The sequence below is a fragment of the Macaca nemestrina genome, chromosome 6 (genome assembly GCF_043159975.1).
Source record: "Macaca nemestrina isolate mMacNem1 chromosome 6, mMacNem.hap1, whole genome shotgun sequence".
NCBI classification, from domain to species: domain Eukaryota; kingdom Metazoa; phylum Chordata; class Mammalia; order Primates; family Cercopithecidae; genus Macaca; species Macaca nemestrina.
In genome coordinates this window covers 35,622,503-35,643,015 of record NC_092130.1, presented here as the reverse complement: position 1 = coordinate 35,643,015, position 20,513 = coordinate 35,622,503, and the positions used below count along the sequence as shown (strand labels likewise).

At 36.8% G+C, this 20,513-nt stretch overlaps 1 long non-coding RNA gene across 1 annotated transcript in view; it reads left to right on the top strand.

Moving 5' to 3' along the window:
• LOC105466941 (uncharacterized) overlaps window positions 1-20,513 on the top strand; it is a 180,102-nt gene that overhangs the window by 33,137 nt on the left and 126,452 nt on the right. The window contains exon 3 of the long non-coding RNA XR_003014743.2: window positions 15,725-15,781. This is a non-coding gene — a long non-coding RNA (uncharacterized lncRNA). The remainder of the gene's footprint in view (window positions 1-15,724; window positions 15,782-20,513) is intronic.

Here is a 20,513-nt window from a genome sequence, read left to right as displayed (position 1 = left end):
ACTGAAACTACTACCATTGGCCATGCATTTCAGAAACTAGTTAGCCACACTAACCCAATCAAAAATTTCTCTTGAGCAGGAATTGAATGCAAAAAAGAACCTTCATACTCTTTCAAATAATAAATGTACACGTTTCCGTGAATGCTTATAACCTGTGATATTTCCCTCAATATGTCTTTTTCCTCATTGTAATCTCTTGCCCTAAATAAGAAGTCGGTTCTGTGTGTGCTTATTACTCAGTGGATTACACTATGGGCTCAGTGTTCGGTGACTTCAGGTAGTATTTTACAATTTTCAACTATATTTTCTGCTTTATAAATGTCTCCTAGAATATTTCATTAGGTAAATTGGGCTGACTCCCTGACTGATCCTTTATAATTTGCAATGTTTTATTACTTAACTATAGACATAATTAGGGATGCCTAAAATTCTGACTTTGAACTAAGAGCAGTTTCAGGAATAATGCCGTTACCTCTTGGGTCATCTTCTTCTTTTCTCTAGATTGGAAAGGGATCGACTAAGACCCTTGGAAAAAATATGTGCTTCCATAGAAAAGCACTTTTCCACCCAAGGGACTTATTTTTATCTATAAAATGATGGAGTTAGACTAAGGAATCTTTAATGTCTCATTTACGTCTGTGTCCATGCATTTTAGAGGAAACAACTTTCCTCCCTGAAGACTAATAAGAAAGAATGACTGGTCTGGTTCTGCTAGATTTACTCACACCCACAGGAACAGGCAGAATATGATACCAGGCTCTAGGAGGGAAAGAGAGCACCCTCATCTCCAGAGGCCTAGGAGAGTTTGGCAATGTGATGCATGTCATGGAGCCTGGAAATAATAGTAGTTACTCCTCACTTAGTGCTTATCATATGCCCATAACTACAACCGGTATTGTATATTTATTACATTTATGACAGCCTCATGAAAATGTTATCATTGCCTATATTTTATAGATAATGGGAATGAGTCTTACAGAGAATAAGCAACACGGCAATTGTCACTGGGCTTTTAAGGAGTTGACATGGATACAAACAGATTCTATCCATCTCAATAATCATGCTATTCTCTCTGGTCATTTTATCATTTCATTCACTCAGTACTTAAGTATTCAGAGCTTGCTTCTTACTGGGATTGATCAGAGAGAGAGTGAGTGAGTGGTGAGACTGGGTCTGCACTGGGAACAAAAAGGTTCTCTGTCCCTCTAATGTATTGGCTGTTTTGTCTTTGCATGGTGACTCTTCTCTGATTGTGACACCATGAAGCATTTCCTTTTCCGGACAACCCTGAAGCCAGTGCCTCATCAAGAGGTGATCTGGAGTGCTAGGTTGCCAAAACCTTGATCACAGCTTTTAATTTGCTAATTTGTTAGCTGGAAGAAAGTGTTGGGAATTGCTAGGAGGCACAATGAGAGCATCAGCTTCTCCCCGTGAAACATCTTAAAGACTATGAGTTCCTTTACATCCCTTGTAAGTTGGATTCCTAGGTATTTTATTCTCTTTGAAGCAATTGTGAATGGAAGTTCATTCATGATTTGGCTCTCTGTTTGTCTGTTACTGGTGTATAAGAATGCTTGTGATTTTTGCACATTAATTTTGTATCCTGAGACTTTGCTGAAGTTGCTTATCAGCTTAAGGAGATTTTGGGCTGAGACAATGGGATTCTCTAAATATACAATCATGTCATCTGCAAAGAGGGACAATTTGACTTCTTCTTTTCCTAACTGAATACCTTGGATTTCTTTCTCATGCCTGATTGCCCTAGCCAGAACTTCCAACACTATGTTGAATAGGAGTGGTGAGAGAGGGCATCCCTGTCTTGTGCCAGTTTTCAAAGGGAATTTTTCCAGTTTTTGCCCATTCAGTATGATATTGGCTGTGGATTTGTCATAAATAGCACTTATTACTTTGAGGTACGTTCCATCAATACCGAATTTATTGAGCGTTTTTAGCATGAAGGGCTGTTGAATTTTGTCAAAAGCCTTTTCTGCATCTATTGAGATAATCATGTGGTTCTTGTCTTTGGTTCTGTTTATATGCTGGATTACGTTTATTGATTTGCGAATGTTGAACCAGCCTTGCATCCCAGGGATGAAGCCCACTTAATCATGGTGGATAAGCTTTTTGATGTGTTGCTGAATCCGGGTTGCCAGTATTTTACTGAGGATTTTTGCATCGATGTTCATCAGGGATATTGGTCTAAACTTCTCTTTTTTTGTTGTGTCTCTGCCAGGCTTTGGTATCAGGATGATGTTGGCCTCATAAAATGAGTTTGGGAGGATTCCCTCTTTTTCTATTGATTGGAATAGTTTCAGAAGGAATGGTACCAGCTCCTCCTTGTTCCTCTCGTAGAATTCAGCTGTGAATCCATCTGGTCCTGGACTTTTTTTGGTTGGTAGGCTATTAATTATTGCCTCAGTTTCAGAGCCTGTTATTGGTCTATTCAGGGATTCAACTTCTTCCTGGTTTAGTCTTGGAAGAGTGTAAGTGTCCAGGAAATTATCCATTTCTTCTAGATTTTCTAGTTTATTTGTGTAGAGGTGTTCATAGTATTCTCTGATGGTAGTTTGTATTTCTGTGGGGTCGGTGGTGATATCCCCTTTATCATTTTTTATTGCATCTCTTTGATTCTTCTCTCTTTTCTTCTTTATTAGTCTTGCTAGCGGTCTGTCAATTTTGTTGATCTTTTCAAAAAACCAACTCCTGGATTCATTGATTTTTTGGAGGGATTTTTGTGTCTCTCTCTCCTTCAGTTCTGCTCTGATCTTAGTTATTTCTTGCCTTCTGCTAGCTTTTGAATGCGTTTGCTCTTGCTTCTCTAGTTCTTTTAATTGTGATGTTAGAGTGTCAATTTTAGATCTTTCCTACTTTCTCTTGTGTGCATTTAGTGCTATAAATTTCCCTCTACACACTGCTTTAAATGTGTCCCAGAGATTCTGGTATGTTGTATCTTTGTTCTCATTGGTTTCAAAGAACATCTTTATTTCTGCCTTCATTTCGTTATGTACTCAGTAGTCATTCAGGAGCAGGTTGTTCAGTTTCCATGTAGTTGAGCGGTTTTGATACCTAGGAATCCAACTTACAAGGGATGTAAAGGACCTCTTCAAGGAGAACTACAAACCACTGCTCAGTGAAATAAAAGAGGACACAAACAAATGGAAGAACATACCATGCTCATGGATAGGAAGAATCAATATCATGAAAATGGCCATACTGCCCAAGGTTATTTATAGATTCAGTGCCATCCCCATCAAGCTACCAATGAGTTTCTTCACAGAATTGGAAAAAACTGCTTTAAAGTTCATATGGAACCAAAAAAGAGCCCGCATCTCCAAGACAATCCTAAGTCAAAAGGACAAAGCTGGAGGCATCACGCTACCTGACTTCAAACTATACTACAAGGCTATAGTAACCAAAACAGCATGGTACTGGTACCAAAACAGAGATATAGACCAATGGAACAGAACAGAGTCCTCAGAAATAATACCACACATCTACAGCCATCTGATCTTTGACAAACCTGAGAGAAACAAGAAATGGGGAAAGGATTCCCTATTTAATAAATGGTGCTGGGAAAATTGGCTAGCCATAAGTAGAAAGCTGAAACTGGATCCTTTCCTTACTCCTTATACGAAAATTAATTCAAGATGGATTAGAGACTTAAATGTTAGACCTAATACCATAAAAACTCTAGAGGAGGGCCGGGCGCGGTGGCTCAAGCCTGTAATCCCAGCACTTTGGGAGGCCGAGACGGGCGGATCACGAGGTCAGGAGATCGAGACCATCCTGGCTAACACGGTGAAACCCCGTCTCTACTAAAAAATACAAAAACCTAGCCGGGCGAGGTGGCGGGCGTCTGTAGTCCCAGCTACTCAGGAGGCTGAGGCAGGAGAATGGCGTGAACCCGGGAGGCGGAGCTTGCAGTGAGCTGAGATCCGGCCACTGCACTCCAGTCTGGGTGACAAAGCGAGACTCTGTCTCAACAACAACAACAACAACAAAAAAACTCTAGAGGAAAACCTAGGTAGTACCATTCAGGACATAGGCATGGGCAAAGACTTCATGTCTAAAACACCAAAAGCAACGGCAACAAAAGCCAAAATTAACAAATGGGATCTCATTAAACTAAAGAGCTTCTGCACAGCAAAAGAAACTACCATCAGAGTGAACAGGCAACCGACAGAATGGGAGAAAATTTTTGCAATCTACTCATCTGATAAAGGGCTAATATCCAGAACCTACAAAGAACTCAAACAAATTTACAAGAAAAAAACAAACAACCCCATCAAAAAGTGGGCAAAGGATATGAACAGACATTTCTCAAAAGAAGACATGCATACAGCCAACAGACACATGAAAAAATGCTCATCATCACTGGCCATCAGAGAAATGCAAATCAAAACCACAATGAGATACCATCTCACACCAGTTAGAATGGCGATCATTAAAAAGTCAGGAAACAACAGGTGCTGGAGAGGATGTGGAGAAATAGGAACACTTTTACACTGTTGGTGGGATTGTAAACTAGTTCAACCATTATGGAAAACAGTATGGCGATTCCTCAAGGATCTAGAGCTAGAAATACCATATGACCCAGCCATCCCATTACTGGGTATATACCCAAAGGATTATAAATCGTGCTGCTATAAAGACACATGCACACGTATGTTTATTGCAGCACTATTCACAATAGCAAAGACTTGGAATCAACCCAAATGTCCATCAGTGACAGACTGTATTAAGAAAATGTGGCACATATACACCATGGAATACTATGCAGCCATAAAAAAGGATGAGTTTGTGTCCTTTGTAGGGACATGGATACAGCTGGAAACCATCATTCTTAGCAAACTATCACAAGAACAGAAAACCAAACACCGCATGTTCTCACTCATAGGTGGGAACTGAACAACGAGATCACTTGGACTCGAGAAGGGGAACATCACACACCGGGGCCTATCATGGGGAGGGGGGAGGGGAGAGGGGGGAGGCATTGCATTGGGAGTTATACCTGATGTAAATGACGAGTTGATGGGTGCTGACGAGTTGATGGGTGCAGCACAGCAACATGGCACAAGTATACATATGTAACAAACCTGCACGTTATGCACATGTACCCTAGAACTTAAAGTATAATAATAATAAAAAATAAAAATTAAAAAAAAATAAATGTACTGACTTGGCTGTGTCCCCCAAAAAAAAAAAAAAAAAAAAAAAGACTATGAGTGTGCAGTGTAGGGGTGTAGGGTGAGACAGGGATCTTTGTGGGAATACAATACGGAAGAAAGATCATAATTATGTTAAAAAAAATAGGTCACATTTTCTCCTTGTTTTGCAACACTATTTTCCATTCACTATTTCAAAAAGCACAGAATTTCCTTGTGCTTATCTCTGTCTTTAAACTTATCACATAATAATTGACTTTTCAGTCTTCCAAACAAAACTGAACCTCATCTGTCTTGTTTACTTTGGTGTTTTCAATGAGTCAGATCTTGGGGTAAGAATATTCTAGACAGTAGAAAAAAATAAATAAAGGCTGGAAATAGGGATGAATTTGACCTTTAGGAATAAAAATAGGTTATGCAATGGCACAAACGAAAAGAAAATGTTAGTTGAGAATTCACAGTGCTGGGATAAGCAGAACTTTCATAGAGGGCCATGAGGCTATAGTAAAGAGTTTGAACAAATTCTTGGTCAGTGACTATTTACTGAATATTGACTATGCAACAAGCATTAATCTAGGTGGTGGAAGTATAAGTATAAACAAATAATATGCATGTTTCCAGCCGTCAGCTTACATTATTAGGGTAAAGATAAACATTAAATTATATACATTATGTATCTGTCTATATATACACACACACATACTTACATATTATTAATGGATAAGTGTTAGAGAAAAAAAACTTGAAGTAGAAATGAATGATGTCAAGTATTGGGAAAGAGTGAAGGAGGGTTTGGAAAGATGGAGAGAAACTAAAAGAAGTGATGAAAAAAGCTGTGTAATTCTTTGGGGAAAGAACACGCCAGACAGAGGCAACAGGCAATGAAATTGTGGGAGAAGCGAAAAGGCCAGTGTTGCTAGAATGGTGGGAACCACAAAAGTAGCAGGTTATGAATATTAATAATATGAAGTGAGTGTCAGATAAAGAGAGCCCTGAAGATTATGGTAAAGACTTTTTTTTTTTTCCTAAGTAGAAGGGAAATCCATCTTTAGACACAGTAGTGCCACAATTTGAATAATATTTCAACAGGTGGAAGATTCGAAAATAGACTAAAAGGAAGCAAAGGTGGAAGCAGGGAGACAAGTTAGAAAAGTATCATCCAATAGAAATGTATTGCAAACCACAAAACAGAGCCACATGTGTAATTTTCAATTTTCTAGTATTACATTAATTTCTAGTATTACATCCAGACTTACATTAAGTCTTTGAAATACAGTATGCATTTTACACTTCCAGCATATCTCAATCCAGACCAGCCACATTTTGAGCACTCAATAACCACATGTGGCTAATGGCTACTATACAGAATGTCACAGTGAGAAGACTGTTGCAGTCAACCACGTGGTATAAGATAGCAGTGCACTGAGGAAGATAAGGAGGCAGGTTCTGGATATGTTTTAAAGATAGAGCTAGTAGAGTTTGCTGAAGAAATGAATGTATGGATAAATGAGAAAAGGCATTGATTGAAATAAAGGAAGTTGTAGAAAGGAAATTAAATCATAAGAAAATTAGGATATTTTTAACAGTTGAAAAATATTCCAGAGCCATTTTACACTTAAGCTATTAATATATATTGCATTCTCTTTCCCCATCCTTGGTTATGGAAGCCTACTAAGAATATTTTCAAGTTGCTAAAGTATGTGGGCTCAGGATCAAGCCAATGACGTTGTCATAGGAAATACAAAGCATGGAGGGCAGCATAGGTCCGTGATGTGGTTCTCATGGTGGCTTTTCTCTCCAGTTAACAGAAGGAGCACCGGGACACTACATACCTTCTAAGATCTTGAGTTACAAGGTCATGTCAGGTAACCATTGATCTTATTCTGGTGTTTTCCAAATAACTATCTCAAATTATTGAGCCTTATCTAATTCCAAAAGTTAGAACACCCAGAGAGGGTTGCTTTTACTAATTCATCCATCCAAAATGGTTGCGAATTTGTGATTTATACAAATGTTCATATCCATATTTCTTTTCAAACAAAGCATGAGATATGTTAGTGTAGCTCAGAATTTGATTTGATTTTTTTTTTTTTTTTCAGTCGGACATCCAGTGTTGTGAACTCACGACTTGAATGCTCTTGGTACATACAATCTCTATCGAACGTTCCTCAGTCTCCACTATTTTTTTTATGTTGTTACGCTTGGTCCTTGGTACCTTTGCATTCATGATGGTAATGTACATTGTGTTTTTCTGAACTGAAATTCTTCCATAGACCATAGCAAAATACTTTGTACCATATCTTTTTTTCTAGGTAGGCTCAGTGGGATATACTAGAAAGAACGCTGCAGCAGGAGTCAAGAAACCTCACAGGGAACTGCTCTTTACTTGAGGGAATTTGGAAAAGTCACTTTGCCCATCTGGGCATTATTTCTCCTCTCTGTAAATGAAATGTGTCAAATCCAAACACTGGGAGCAGGGAAAGGAAAGAAGAAGATGAAAGACTCCATGTTCTGAAATGATGTCCATGAGTGCAAGTAGCTTCTTGAGCAGACGGAGCTGAACTTTTTGTTTGGACAGAGTCTTCAATAATGTTACATACATGAATTCCTAAAGCCTGATTAAGTTTTGTCTCAAGGGTGAAATCCAAACTCCCTTGGCAAATCTATTGTGGAAGGCAAATGATGAACGGTTTGCAGCAGGAGGTGGGAATGTCGGGGGAAATGAGGGGTTGGTATGATATGCACAACAATCACCCAACATTGCACGTCTGTTATATGGAAAGTCAGTGCATCTGGAACAACAAATAAAAGTTATGGCAAAAATAGTGCATCTATTCAAAAATTGTAATGTCTGAAATAAGAGAACATCGTTCTGCTCGAGAAGTCTCTCTGGTGCTGTGGAGAGTAGCTTCTCAGCATTTTTCACAGTATCTTTCACAAAGGGGTGAAAATTGGGTCTTGGACAGGAAGGATAAAAAACCCCTTAGTCTTTACATGTATAAAGCATAAATGTGCGTACAGTACATTAACACATAGACAGTGTGTCTGTGGAATTAAAATGTCATAAGTCTACTAGATAAAACATGTCTAAAAAGTTTCCTTAGAGAGGAATAATGAAAAAAGTGTTGAGAAACTCTGCTATAGCATTACCCATTTGTAGGTGAGAGAAAGAACACACTGAGAATGTCTTGGGATGTAGAGAAATTGAACACTATACTTCGTGCTACAAACTGTTCTTTATAAAAATATGACCAATTTCGTCTGTGGTCAGGTGATGCCTGTTGTATGAAGACTTTAATTTGTCAACTCCAGCTCTTGTTCCTCTTTTCTTCCTTCATAGAATTTGTAAGCCAAATTATCCAATTTAACACCTAGAGATATTACTCTTTATTATATTGGTTCATTAATTTCACAAATGATATTAACATGTACTGTGTGCTAGGCACTCTTCCATGCAGTGGTGAACTGAAAAGGTGCTTCTGCAAATGGAGTGAACATTCTTAAAACAAAATAAAGAACTAAGTAAACAAAGTGATTATAGAAAATAATAATGCCTATATGGAGATTCTGCAGTTGCAATAGAGAATGACTGGGCGTTGGGAATTGGGCATTGTTGGTGAATTTAGATGCAGTGGTTAGTAATCGCTCTGTAAACAGGAGACATCTGACTAATTCTTACTTTGTAAGTAATTTTTATTCCTTTAAATAAAATTCAGGTCTGAGGAGGAAGGAATGATCTAGAATTCAAATCATGTCCTGCCATTATTTTGTTCTTTTACTTACTCATTCATTTGTCTATAAAGCATTTGTTGAATTCCAAATTTTGTACCAGCAACTATGCCAGGGAGTAGATATTTGTTCATTAATTCATTTAAACAAGAAATAGTTATTCAATGCCTAGTAAGTACTCTAGTCTAGGTATTTGTAACCATCAGTGAAGGAAACAAATATGACTAATCTTGGCCAAGGATACAGTTTTGATTATGTTAAATAGCAATGTTTATTGATCCTCCAAATGCAGATATTGAATAGGTGGCTGTTTGCTGACTAGGATTTGTGAGAAATGTATGGCTAGGAAACCCAAATTAAAGTAATTTTAAGAGAGAATGTGAGACAGTAGGACAGGCATTTTTTTGTTTTGTTTTGTTTTTTTTTTTTTTTTTTTTGAGACGGAGTCTCGCGCTGTCACCCAGGCTGGAGTGCAGTGGCCGGATCTCAGCTCACTGCAAGCTCTGCCTCCCGGGTTCACGCCATTCTCCTGCCTCAGCCTCCCGAGTAGCTGGGACTACAGGCGTCCACCACCTCGCCCGGCTAGTTTTTTGTATTTTTTTAGTAGAGACGGGGTTTCACCATGTTAACCAGGATGGTCTCGATCTCCTGACCTCGTGATCCACCCGTCTCGGCCTCCCAAAGTGCTGGGATTACAGGCTTGAGCCACCGCGCCCGGCCTGGACAGGCATGTTTTTAGAAGAGTTTTGCAAAAGAAGATAGCAAGAAATGGGCTGGAAGTTGACGAGCAATTGAGTAATAAGATGGGAGTAATAGTAGCATTTGCATAATAATGAGAATGATATGACAGTGAGTAAAAAATATATTGATAATGTAGGAGGGCCAATTTCTGTTGAGTTGTTCCTAGGTAGATAAAAGGAAGTGAAATTTAGCATGCAAATGGAAATATTAGCTTTGGAAAGGAGCACAGATATTTTATCTACAATTATAGGAAGGAAAGTAGAGTGTATGGGTTCAGATGTTGAGGTGGGGCAGAGAGCTGTGGGGATGCCTATCTGTGTAAGGTCTCCTACTGTTGCTTTAATATTCTGAGTGCTGTAGGACACATGAAGAAATAATCAGTTTCCATATCACTTATAAGGTGTATACTTTCAAGTAAGCAATTTAATGTCTTTGAGTCTCAGATTCTTCATCTGTGAAATGGGAATAAAATATTTGTCTTTATGTTCAGTAATAAAAATTAAATGTGACATTTTATCAAAAAATACTAGTCTGGTACCTGTATCACTGATTAATGTTGGCCAAAGTTGACCCCCATCAGAGTATGAAAGGATTACCATATTAAATACCATATGCCACCTAGATTTCGGTCAGGGGAACTCTTCAGTACAGAGAGACAGCGCAGAGCTAAGAGAAGCGTAAAATGAAGATGAGATTAGCTTAATCCTTAAGAAGTACATTTGTAAAAGAATTGCTATGTTTGTCATCTGGTTTTTGACCAAGGAGAACTCACCAAAATGTTTTAACCATAATCTTTGCCATACACCTGTTGATAACCCCCGGCTTGGAATGACAGTGATCCACTGAACATGGGGAGAAAAAAAAAATGTCAATGTTCAGTCTCCTGTCCCAGGCTAAGTGTTCCAGACATGTGAGATATCACCCTGATTAAAGTGTCAAATGGCCCCTAATCACATTAAAATGAAATGTGACCCAACCATACCAGGAAATGGGACATTCCTGTCACCTTTTCTCTTTTCCCCATAATAGCAATATCTATCTGCTATATTCCAGATAATACAAATGTCTACTCATATTGTGGGGACAATGAGATGACTTGCATTTGACAGGTCTTATTATGTGAGAAATCAGCTGCTCCAAAATTAACATAGACCCTTATTAAAAGTGATTATGCATAACTTCTCTGGTGCCTGGGATTTTAGCCAAGCAAATCTCTTCCTCATATCTTTCCTTACTCCTTTTCCTGTTTATGCATATTTTTAACTTGGGTCATAATATAAGGATCTAGTACAAACATAAGCAATGCCAGAAAGGCTAAAAAGTTTATCCACTATAGATATTTCCTATCACCTAGCTGGTGCTGATTAAACTAGAGCAGTCAATACTGAAACCATAGCTCAGGGCCTTTGAGTCTTTATGAAAAACCCATTTTCTCTATCTTTGAGCCTAGAAAGTCAACTTTGTGAGAGCAGCGAGTTTACACTATTCAAATGGTTATTTTCAGTTCCCTAGAATTCTCTTTCTAATACCCAGAATGGTATCTGGCACATAGCAAGCACCCAAAGAATGTTTGTTGGTTTAATTAATGTTAGTTAATAGTTATCTGGTAAAATTATTCCTGCCATTAAAGACTGTTTATAAATAATTACAAAAAAATTCCTGCCTGTTGGATCAGATTTTTTTTTTCAAAACCCACCTTCAGTGTATGTCCCAAATTAAAATAAACAGCCTAGATTCTGTACAACAAATATAACTTTCTCCCTGTTGAAATAGATTAGGAATAGTTTCCCCCATTTTTCAACTGACCTCTGAAGAAGGTAAATGTAAAAGGATAAAATTTGTCCAAGAAAGAGCCAAAATCATGACTTTTAAAGTGTTTGTGGCTATTCAGTTACTCTTGCATGAGATTTAAATCTTTTATTGTGGAAAATTAGGTTTGTTCCAAATTGGACTATAGAATAAGTTTAAAATAGTCAAAGTAAAATAAGGAATCTAGTTACTTCAGTTTTGACACAAAGTTGTGATGTCAAGTAAGACTCTCAGATGATTGTCAGAAGGAGAATCAAGTTTATTGGTCATAAATCAAATGTCTACAGAGAATAAAGAGATGAATATAAAAACCTTGAGTACAAGAAAATACTTTGGGTTGGAAATGTGGTGAATTGACACATGCCTTACGTAAAATAATGCAAATTAATTCTTTTGAGAAAAATGTTTTACCACACACTAAATATACACACAAGTATATCCAGCTTTTTAATTGTTAATGTTACTGTTTTATGAAAAATGGGTAAGACAGAAGGGATTTAAGTAAGACTGCATAAGAAACAGTTATTTCCTTAGAGATGGAGCAAAAGAAGGATGCATTCTTATGTGGCTAATTGTATCCTTTTAAAGTTAAAGTCCTCATTTTAATAATGGAAACAAGTTCAATAAGAATATCTTGACTAGAGAGTTCCATTATTTTCCTTTGATATTTGCCAGACCCTAGGGACAGAGTTTCATATCAGAAAGCATGCATTTTTAAAAGATAAAAAGTATAATAGGAAGACAAATTTATTAGTATTAAGACATTAGTATATGTCTGAAGTTAAAAAATGGAATTGAAGTTCAGAAATTGAAACTTTCATAGGAAAGGTTCACGTCTTGCTGATGTGTTCTCTCAGATTCAATTGCTTTTGGAGATGAATGGGAAGAAAACATTGAAATCTTCAGTGACTACACATCAGAATCACATGGGAGGCTTTTAAACTTACATGCTGCTTACTTTCCTACACACACACACACACACATACACCCCACATACATACATTTTAACATTCCTCTCCTGAAATTTTGGTCTGCTTGGTCTGTAGTGTGATCTCTGATTTTAGAAAACTCCCCCAAGGAATTCTAATGTAAGCAGTTATGGACAATTATTTGTAAGACTTTGTCTGAAGCCATATAGTCCCTTCAGATCCTTAAATTCATCTGCTACTAAAGATTTTGGAAACAAAAAATAAAAACTGAAGACTGAAGGAGGATAATTACCATAGCAATAATGATGTGTTCATGAAGAAAGAAGATGGAAAAGGATGATTGAGAATTTTTCACTGAAATTTTAACAACTAATGTCATTTTAGGAGGAGCTGTAATGTATAAACATTTGGAGGTGTGCGAAGATTTTTATTTTATCCATTAAATAAGCAAACATATGTTTAGTGTTTACTCAGATTGACTGTTGAAGGATTTGGAATGTGTAAACTATATGGTGTTTGGGAAAATTACAGTTTCAATGCAAGGGTAGCATGTAAGTTTCAACTCATGTGCTAACACAATTTAATTGGCAGAGGTTGCCTGGAATGCTATGTAGACAGATTGCATAAGACTCTAGTGAGGCTCAGAAGTAAAGTATACAGTAATTGATTAGTGATGTCTGACATGAAAACAAAGATGAATGTGGTTGCCCTCATGAGAAAGGTTCTCTTTTCCTAAGATAGTCTATTATTTTTTAATGTCTGTCTTCTACCTCTCAAGTGTATGCATTTTAAATTGCCCTGGCACCCAGAACAATCCTAGGCAGTTGTCAATGCTAAATAATTGGTGTATACCTGAACTGATGTTTTCTGTTTAATTATTAATGGCAACCAGACAAATTCTACAAGCTCACATCTCCTTTGAGAGAGCCAAAGTTCCTTTTTCTCTATGTCTTAATAAATATATGGTTGAGGATGCTCATTAAGTAGTAAATATTTACAGGTTGGAGAAGTTAGAATTGTTAAAAGGCTAGTTGAACATCATTGAGCATGGTAATTTGTGGAAGGATGGCTGAGGCAGATGTCCCTGTTGCAGACGGTCTTTTAAAATAGTCAGAGTGACGACTGACAATTGCCGACTGAATGCAAGGAGAAAGAGTAAATTCTCATTTTGAGTTGGCAGCTTCTCCTGAGAGTAAGAAAGAAATTCAAGCCAGACCCATGACTGAGGACAAATCAGACCAGATACTTCAAAACAAAGGCAAAGGGCCTTCCTGGCATATTATTTATCTGCTCCCTTACCTGATGAACAAAAGCATCGGAATTTAGGATACCTGAAGTTTTCTGACACTTCAGGTTTGTATTTACTTCCCAATCCACATGTTAACCATTTGGGTAACTTACTTAGACGTAAGAGTATGTATGATTTTAAAACAACAGTTGTTTTTTTTTTTTTTTTCGCTTGGGGAAAGCCAGAGAAATATTATACCAATATAAAAAGATATTTCACCCTTGACTAGATTTTAATGCTCTGTCTTTCAGCTCTAGAGAGGTAACTGTTCCATTTATCCACATGTGCTCTCACATGCCAATTGACTTGTATTCAGCAACATTGTGATAATTACATGTGTATGTTTGTAAACCTAATTAGGTTGTGTTTTACTGAATTACATGTTAAATGAAATTTGATAATTCTCTCCAGGCTGTAAAAAGTGGTTTATCTCCTTAAACCTAGATTGCCCTTTTCCCTCATCTCTTTCTCTCATGTATACATTGTTGTTTCAGGTTAGCAATACAATTGAATTACTGAGAAACACCCTGATCACATTTTCCAAAGGATAAAAAAAAAAAAAAAAAAAAAAAAAACATAATAAAGGAGGAAGTGTTTCAAGGAAGAAACGCCTAGTGCAGGTATATTTAGTGTACTGTGATAGTCTCTCCTAGTCCAGGACAGGTGGTCCAGTTTTAAGCCCAGTTGAGGATGATACAGTTAGACTACCCAGTGTGGATTTTGTGTAACTAAAGATAATTTCAATTACACATATAGGAATAGAAAACTGTGAGAAGTAAGCCTGGAGAAGAAGTAAGCCAGGAGGGACACAGGTATGCAGGACTGTTACAGTCTATTTCCACCAGATGGTGGCTCTGCTCTGAAAGCCCCTCTCAAAACTGAGAGTTAATAGTTAAGGACTAGTTAAGCCACTTCATGCTAATTAGGAAATGTACAGTACCTTTTGTTGATTGAGCCCTATGGGCCGAAGACAGAATCCAGGGACAATAGAAATTAGAGAATCTATGAGATATCTCATTGGAAACAAATAAATATAAAGGCCATAGAATAATGTTCTAATCTCTAATAGATGCTTAAAAAGCCAAACAGCAAATCTGGATAGCCAAAACATCTGTCACTTTTAGTCTAAGTCTGAGTGGACCAGGGAAAACGATGAAGATCCACAGCAAAGGTTATTTAAGTGTATCAATGATACAGCATCTGACAAATCACCGGTGACTAGAGGCCACCAAATACAGCAGGACTTGATATGAATTCCATGCTGAACCTGTGGGATCATAGGGCCCACCTACAGTCAGAGTGAAGAGATGATGAGAATAAGCATCTCTGTGACTGAGAGATCATAATGGGAAGTTGAAGAGTGGAAAGATTAGTAAATGAATAATTAGTAGATATGAATTACATGATACTGGAAAGGCAGTTAACCTCTGAGGATGTCTTCTCTTAGGAGTTATAATGCTTGTGCTGTACATTCAAATATTGAAATTCACAAAGGATTGGTCCCAGGACCCCTGTGGATGTTAAAATCTATGAATGCTCAAGTGCCATATATAAAATAGTGTAGTATTTGCATAAAACCGATGCACATCCTCTGTATACTTTAAATAATCTCTAGGTTACTTATAATACCTAAGACAATGTAAATGCTATGTTAATAGTTATACTGTATCATTTAGGGAATAATGTAAAGAAAAACCTCTGAAATATTCAGTACGGGTATAACCATCCATTTTTTCCCAAATATTTGCAATCCATGGTTGTTTGGACCCACAGATACAGAACACCAATTACCTTTCTTAGGACGGCTAGTGAAAATCGAATTGCAAAACACAAGTACATGATAAAATGCAGTTTAAAGGTTCTTTATTATGTCTTGCATTATCTAGTTAAATAAAGGTCAAATTATAACTTGGTTTTAACTGTTAGCACATTGTAACTTAATTTGCTTGGATATTCCCTTAAAACACTTGGGAAATTCAGTGAGCTGCTTCTTTGAGCAATAACTTGTATCTTTTTTTCTGAAACACTTGTTAGAAATACTTTGTTCTCCTCTTCTCCCACAGATCCATCAAATGTTTCCAAAAATATTATAATTGGAGCCAACCACACAAATGTAAAAGGTAATTGTAATTATTATTGTTACATGAATTTCTCTTAGTACTAGGAAATACCTATTCATTAACCCATTCACTTATTTATTCATTTAAGAAACACTTGTTATTAGAAAGTACTTAAATAAATAAGACATGGCTTTATTCAAAATAATCCAGTAAAATAATTCATATGTTATATAAAATGTAAATTTCAAAGAAGTAAATTTTATAGTATATAAAAACATTTAGTTGATAATCAAAAGAAACTTCTCCCACATTTTATTTTATTTTTTATTTTAATAGTTTTGGGGAACAGGTGGTATTTGGTTGCATGCATAAGTGCATAAGTGCACTTATAAGTGGGAACATACATTGTCTGGTTTTCCATTCCTGAGTTACATCACTTGGAATAATGGTCTCCAGCTTCATCCAGGTTGCTACAAATGTTTTTATTTTCTTCTTTTTTATGGTGGAGTAATATTCCATGCTGTGTATATACCACATGTTCTTTATCCACTCATCAGTTAATGGACATTTAGGATGGTTCCATATTTTTTGCAACTGTGAATTGTGCTGCTGTAAACATGCATGTGCAAATGTCCTTTTTTTTTTTTTTTTTTTTTTTGTAAAATGACTTCCTTTCCTTTGGGTAGATACCCAGTAGTGGGATTGCTGGATCAAGTAGTAGTTATATTTTTATTTCATTAAGGAATCCCCATACTGTTTTCCCTAGTGGTTGCACCAGTTTACATTCCCACCAGCAGTGTAAAAGTGTTCTGTTTTTACGACATCCATGCAAACATCTGTTATTTTTTGATTTTTAAATTATGACCATTCTTGTAGCAGTAAGGTGGTATATTATCATAGTTTTGATTTGCATTTCCCTGATAGTGATGTTGAGCACTTTTTCATGTGTTTTTGGCCACTTGTGTATCTTCTTTTAACAATTGTCTATTCATGTCTTTTGCCCACTTTTGGTGGAATTATGATTTTTTTATTACTGATTTGAGTTCCTTATATATTCTGGACATTAGCCCTTTGTTGGATGCAAAGTTTGTAAAGATATTTTTCCCACCCCGTGGGTTGTCTATTTGCTCAGATGATGATTTCTTTTGCTGTGCAGAAGCTTTTGAGTTTAATTAGGTTCCATCTATTAATCTTTGTTTTTGTTGCATTTGCTTTTTATGTTCGTTTTTATTTTAGAGACGGAGTCTCACTCTGTCACCCAGGCTGGAGTGCAGTGGCACGATTTCAGCTCACTGCAAGCTCTGCCTCACAGGTTCATGCCATTCTCCTGCCTCAGCCTCCTGAGTAGCTGGGACAACAGATGCCTGCCACCATGCCTGGCTAATTTTTTGTATTTTTAGTGGAGACAAGGTTTCACCGTGTTAGCCAGGATAGTCTCGATCTTCTGACCTTGTGATCCGCCCCCTCAGCCTCCCAAAGTGCTGGGATTACAGGCGTGAGCCACCATGCCCAGTCTGAATTTGCTTTTGAGTTCTTGATCACGAACCCTTTGCCTAAGCCAATATCTGGAAGTTTCTTCCGATGTTATCTTATTGAATTTTTGCGGTTTCAGGTCGTAGATTTAAGTCTTTGAACCATGTTGAGTTGATTTTTGTATAAGGTGAGAGGTGAGGATCCAGTGTCATTCTTCTACAGCAGCTTACCAATTATCTTAGCACATTTTTAGAATAGGGTGTCCTTTCCCCACTTTATTTTTTATTTTTTGCTTTGTCAAAGATCAGTTGGCTGTATTTAGCTTTATTTATGGTTTCACTATTATGTTCCATTGGTCTACTTTCCTATTTTTATACCAGTATCATGCTGTTTTGGTAACTATGGCTTTGTTGTATATTTTGAAGTTGAGAATGTGATAATCCCAGATTTGTTCATTTTTGCTTGATCTTTTTACTTTGGCTATGTGGGGTCTTTTCTTGGTTTCGTGTAAATTTTAAGTTTTTCTTCCAGTTCAGTGAAGAATGATATGGTATTTTGATATCACACTGTATTTGTACACTCCTTTTGGCACAATGGTCATTTTCACAATATTGATTCTACCATCTGTGAGCATGGGATGTGTTTCCATTTGTTTGTGTTGTCTATGATTTCTTTCAGCAGTGTCTTGTAGTTTTCCTTGTAATGATCTTTAGTCTCCTTGACTAGGTATATTCCTAAGTATTTTATTTATTAATTTATTTATTTTTACAGCTGTTGTAAAAGGGGTTGAGCGCTTGTTTGATTCTCAGATTGATTGTTGTTGATATATAGCAGTGGTACTGATTTGTGTACATTGATTTCATATCCTGAAACTTGGCTGAATACATTTATCAGATCTAGGAGCCATTTGTATGAGTCTTTAGGGTTTGCTAGCTATATGATCATATCATTAGCAAACAGTGACAGTTTGACTTTCTTTTTCCTGATTTGGGTATCCTTTATATTTTTCTCTTGTCTGATTGTTATGGCTGGGACTTCCAGTACAATGTTGAATAGAAGTTGTAAAAGTGGTGATCTTTGTCTTTTTCCAGCTCTCAAGGGAAATGCATTCTCCATTCAGTATAATGTTGGTTGTGGATTTGTCATATATGGCTTTTATTACCTTGAGATATGTCCCTTCTGTGCCAAGTTTGCTGAAGTTTTTAATCATAAAGGTGCTGAATTTTCTCAAATGTTTTGTCTGCATCTATTGAGATGATCATGTGATTTTTGTTTTTAATTCTTTTTTTGTGGTGTATCACATTTATTGACTTGCATAGGTTAAAGCATCCCTGGTATGAAACTCACTTGACCATGGTGTGTTATCTTTTTGATATGCTGTTGCATTTGGTTAACTAGTATTTTTTTTTTTTTTTAAGATGGAGTCTCACTCTGTCGCCTGGACTGCAGTGCAGTGGCGCAATCTTGGCTCACTGCAACCACCTCCCAGGTTCAAGCGATTCTCCTGCCTAAGCCTCCCGAGTAGCTGGGGTTACAGGTGCCCACCACTATGCCCAGCTTATTTTTTGTATTTTTAGTAGAGACAGGGTTTCACCGTGTTGGCCAGGCTGGTCTTGAACTGTTGACCTAGTGATTTGCCTGCCGGGGCCTCCCAAAGTGCTGGGATTACAGGCATGAGCCACTGTGCCCGGCTGGTTAGCTAGTATTTTGTTGAGAATTTTTTGCATCTGTGTTCATCAGGGCTATTGGTGTATAATTTTCTTTGTTATGTTCTTTCCTCGTTTTCCTGTTAGGGTGATACTGGCTTTATAGAATGATTTAGGAAGGAGTCCCTCTTTCTCTATCTTCTGGCATAGTTTCAGTAAGATTGTTGTCAATTCTTTGAATGCCTGATAGAATTCAGTTGTGAATTCATCTTGTCTTGTTTTTTTTTTTTTTTAATTGGTAATTTTGAATGGCTTTTTCAATCTCACTGTCTGCTATTGGTCTGTTCAAAGTTTCTATTTCTTCCTGATTTAGTCTAGGGAGGTTGTGTATTTCCAGGAATTTATACAGCTCCTCTAGATTTTCTAGTTTCTTTGCATAAAGGTGTTCATCGTAGCCTTGAATGATCTTTTGTATTTCTGTGGTATTGGTTGTAATTTCTCCTGTTTCATTTACAATTGATCTTATTTGGATCTTCTCTCTTCTTTTCTTGGTTAATCTTGCTAACAGTCTATTGATTTTGTTTATTTTTTCAAAGGGCCAGCTTTTTGTTTCATTTACCTTTTGTACTTTTTTTGTTTGAATTTCGTTTAGTTCTCCTCTCATCTGTGTTATTATTTATTTTCTTCTGCTGGGTTTCGGTTTGGTTTATTCTTGCTTCTGTAGTTTTTTGAGGTGTGATGTTAGATTGTCTATTTGTGCTTTTTAAGACTTTTTGATCTAGACATTTAATGCTATAAGCTTTCTTCTTAGCACGGCTTTCACTCTATCACAGAAGTTTTGATAAGTTGTGTCACTATTATCAGTTCAAAAAATTTTTAATTTCCATCTTGATCTCATTGTTCAAAGATCATTCAAGAGCAGATTATTTCATTTCCATGTATTTGCATAGTTTTAAGGGTTTCTTTGGAGTTAATTTCCAGTTTTATTCCAGTGTGGTCTGAGAGAGTGCATGATCTGAATTTTAGGTTCCCCAGTGGGGTTGTGTGTTCGGAGCAAGGTTTTCTCCCTCTCACACTTTGGAATCTCACAGTTTTACATCTGTCTTATGGAATTTGCAGTGGCATGCCACTTCTTTCAAAGCTTCAGTGAATTCTTTCAGTTTTACTGGTATGTTCCTGTGGTGGTTTTTGGAGCAAAAATTCACAATAGGAGTCTCCACACACTGTTCTGTCTGTTCTAGTGGGGGCTGCACGTTAGGTTTGTCTTCTATTCACCGTCTTCCTACCGAACCACATTTTAACCTCATTAGAAAATTGCAAGAGATTTGGCACCAGAATATAGCACTACAAATTTCAGCTTTAATTTAAATAGAAACTCTTACTCAATTATCCACAACAGATCTTTTATTGGAAAATACATTTGAATATATATTTCTGGCATTTTATATTTTACTATGGTATCTTCACATATAATTACTTTTATTAGATTTCTACTATTAAAAAATTGCTATTCTTTTTTTGGAATCATTTCAGTTTCTTTTGTTTTCTTTATAATAAATTTTACCTTACTCATGATTATAAAAATAATCATGTCAAATGCAACAACTTAGTAATCAAAATGTAACATAAGCTTTGCATGAGTCTCCTCTGATGGGAGAGCTAACCTGTTACTT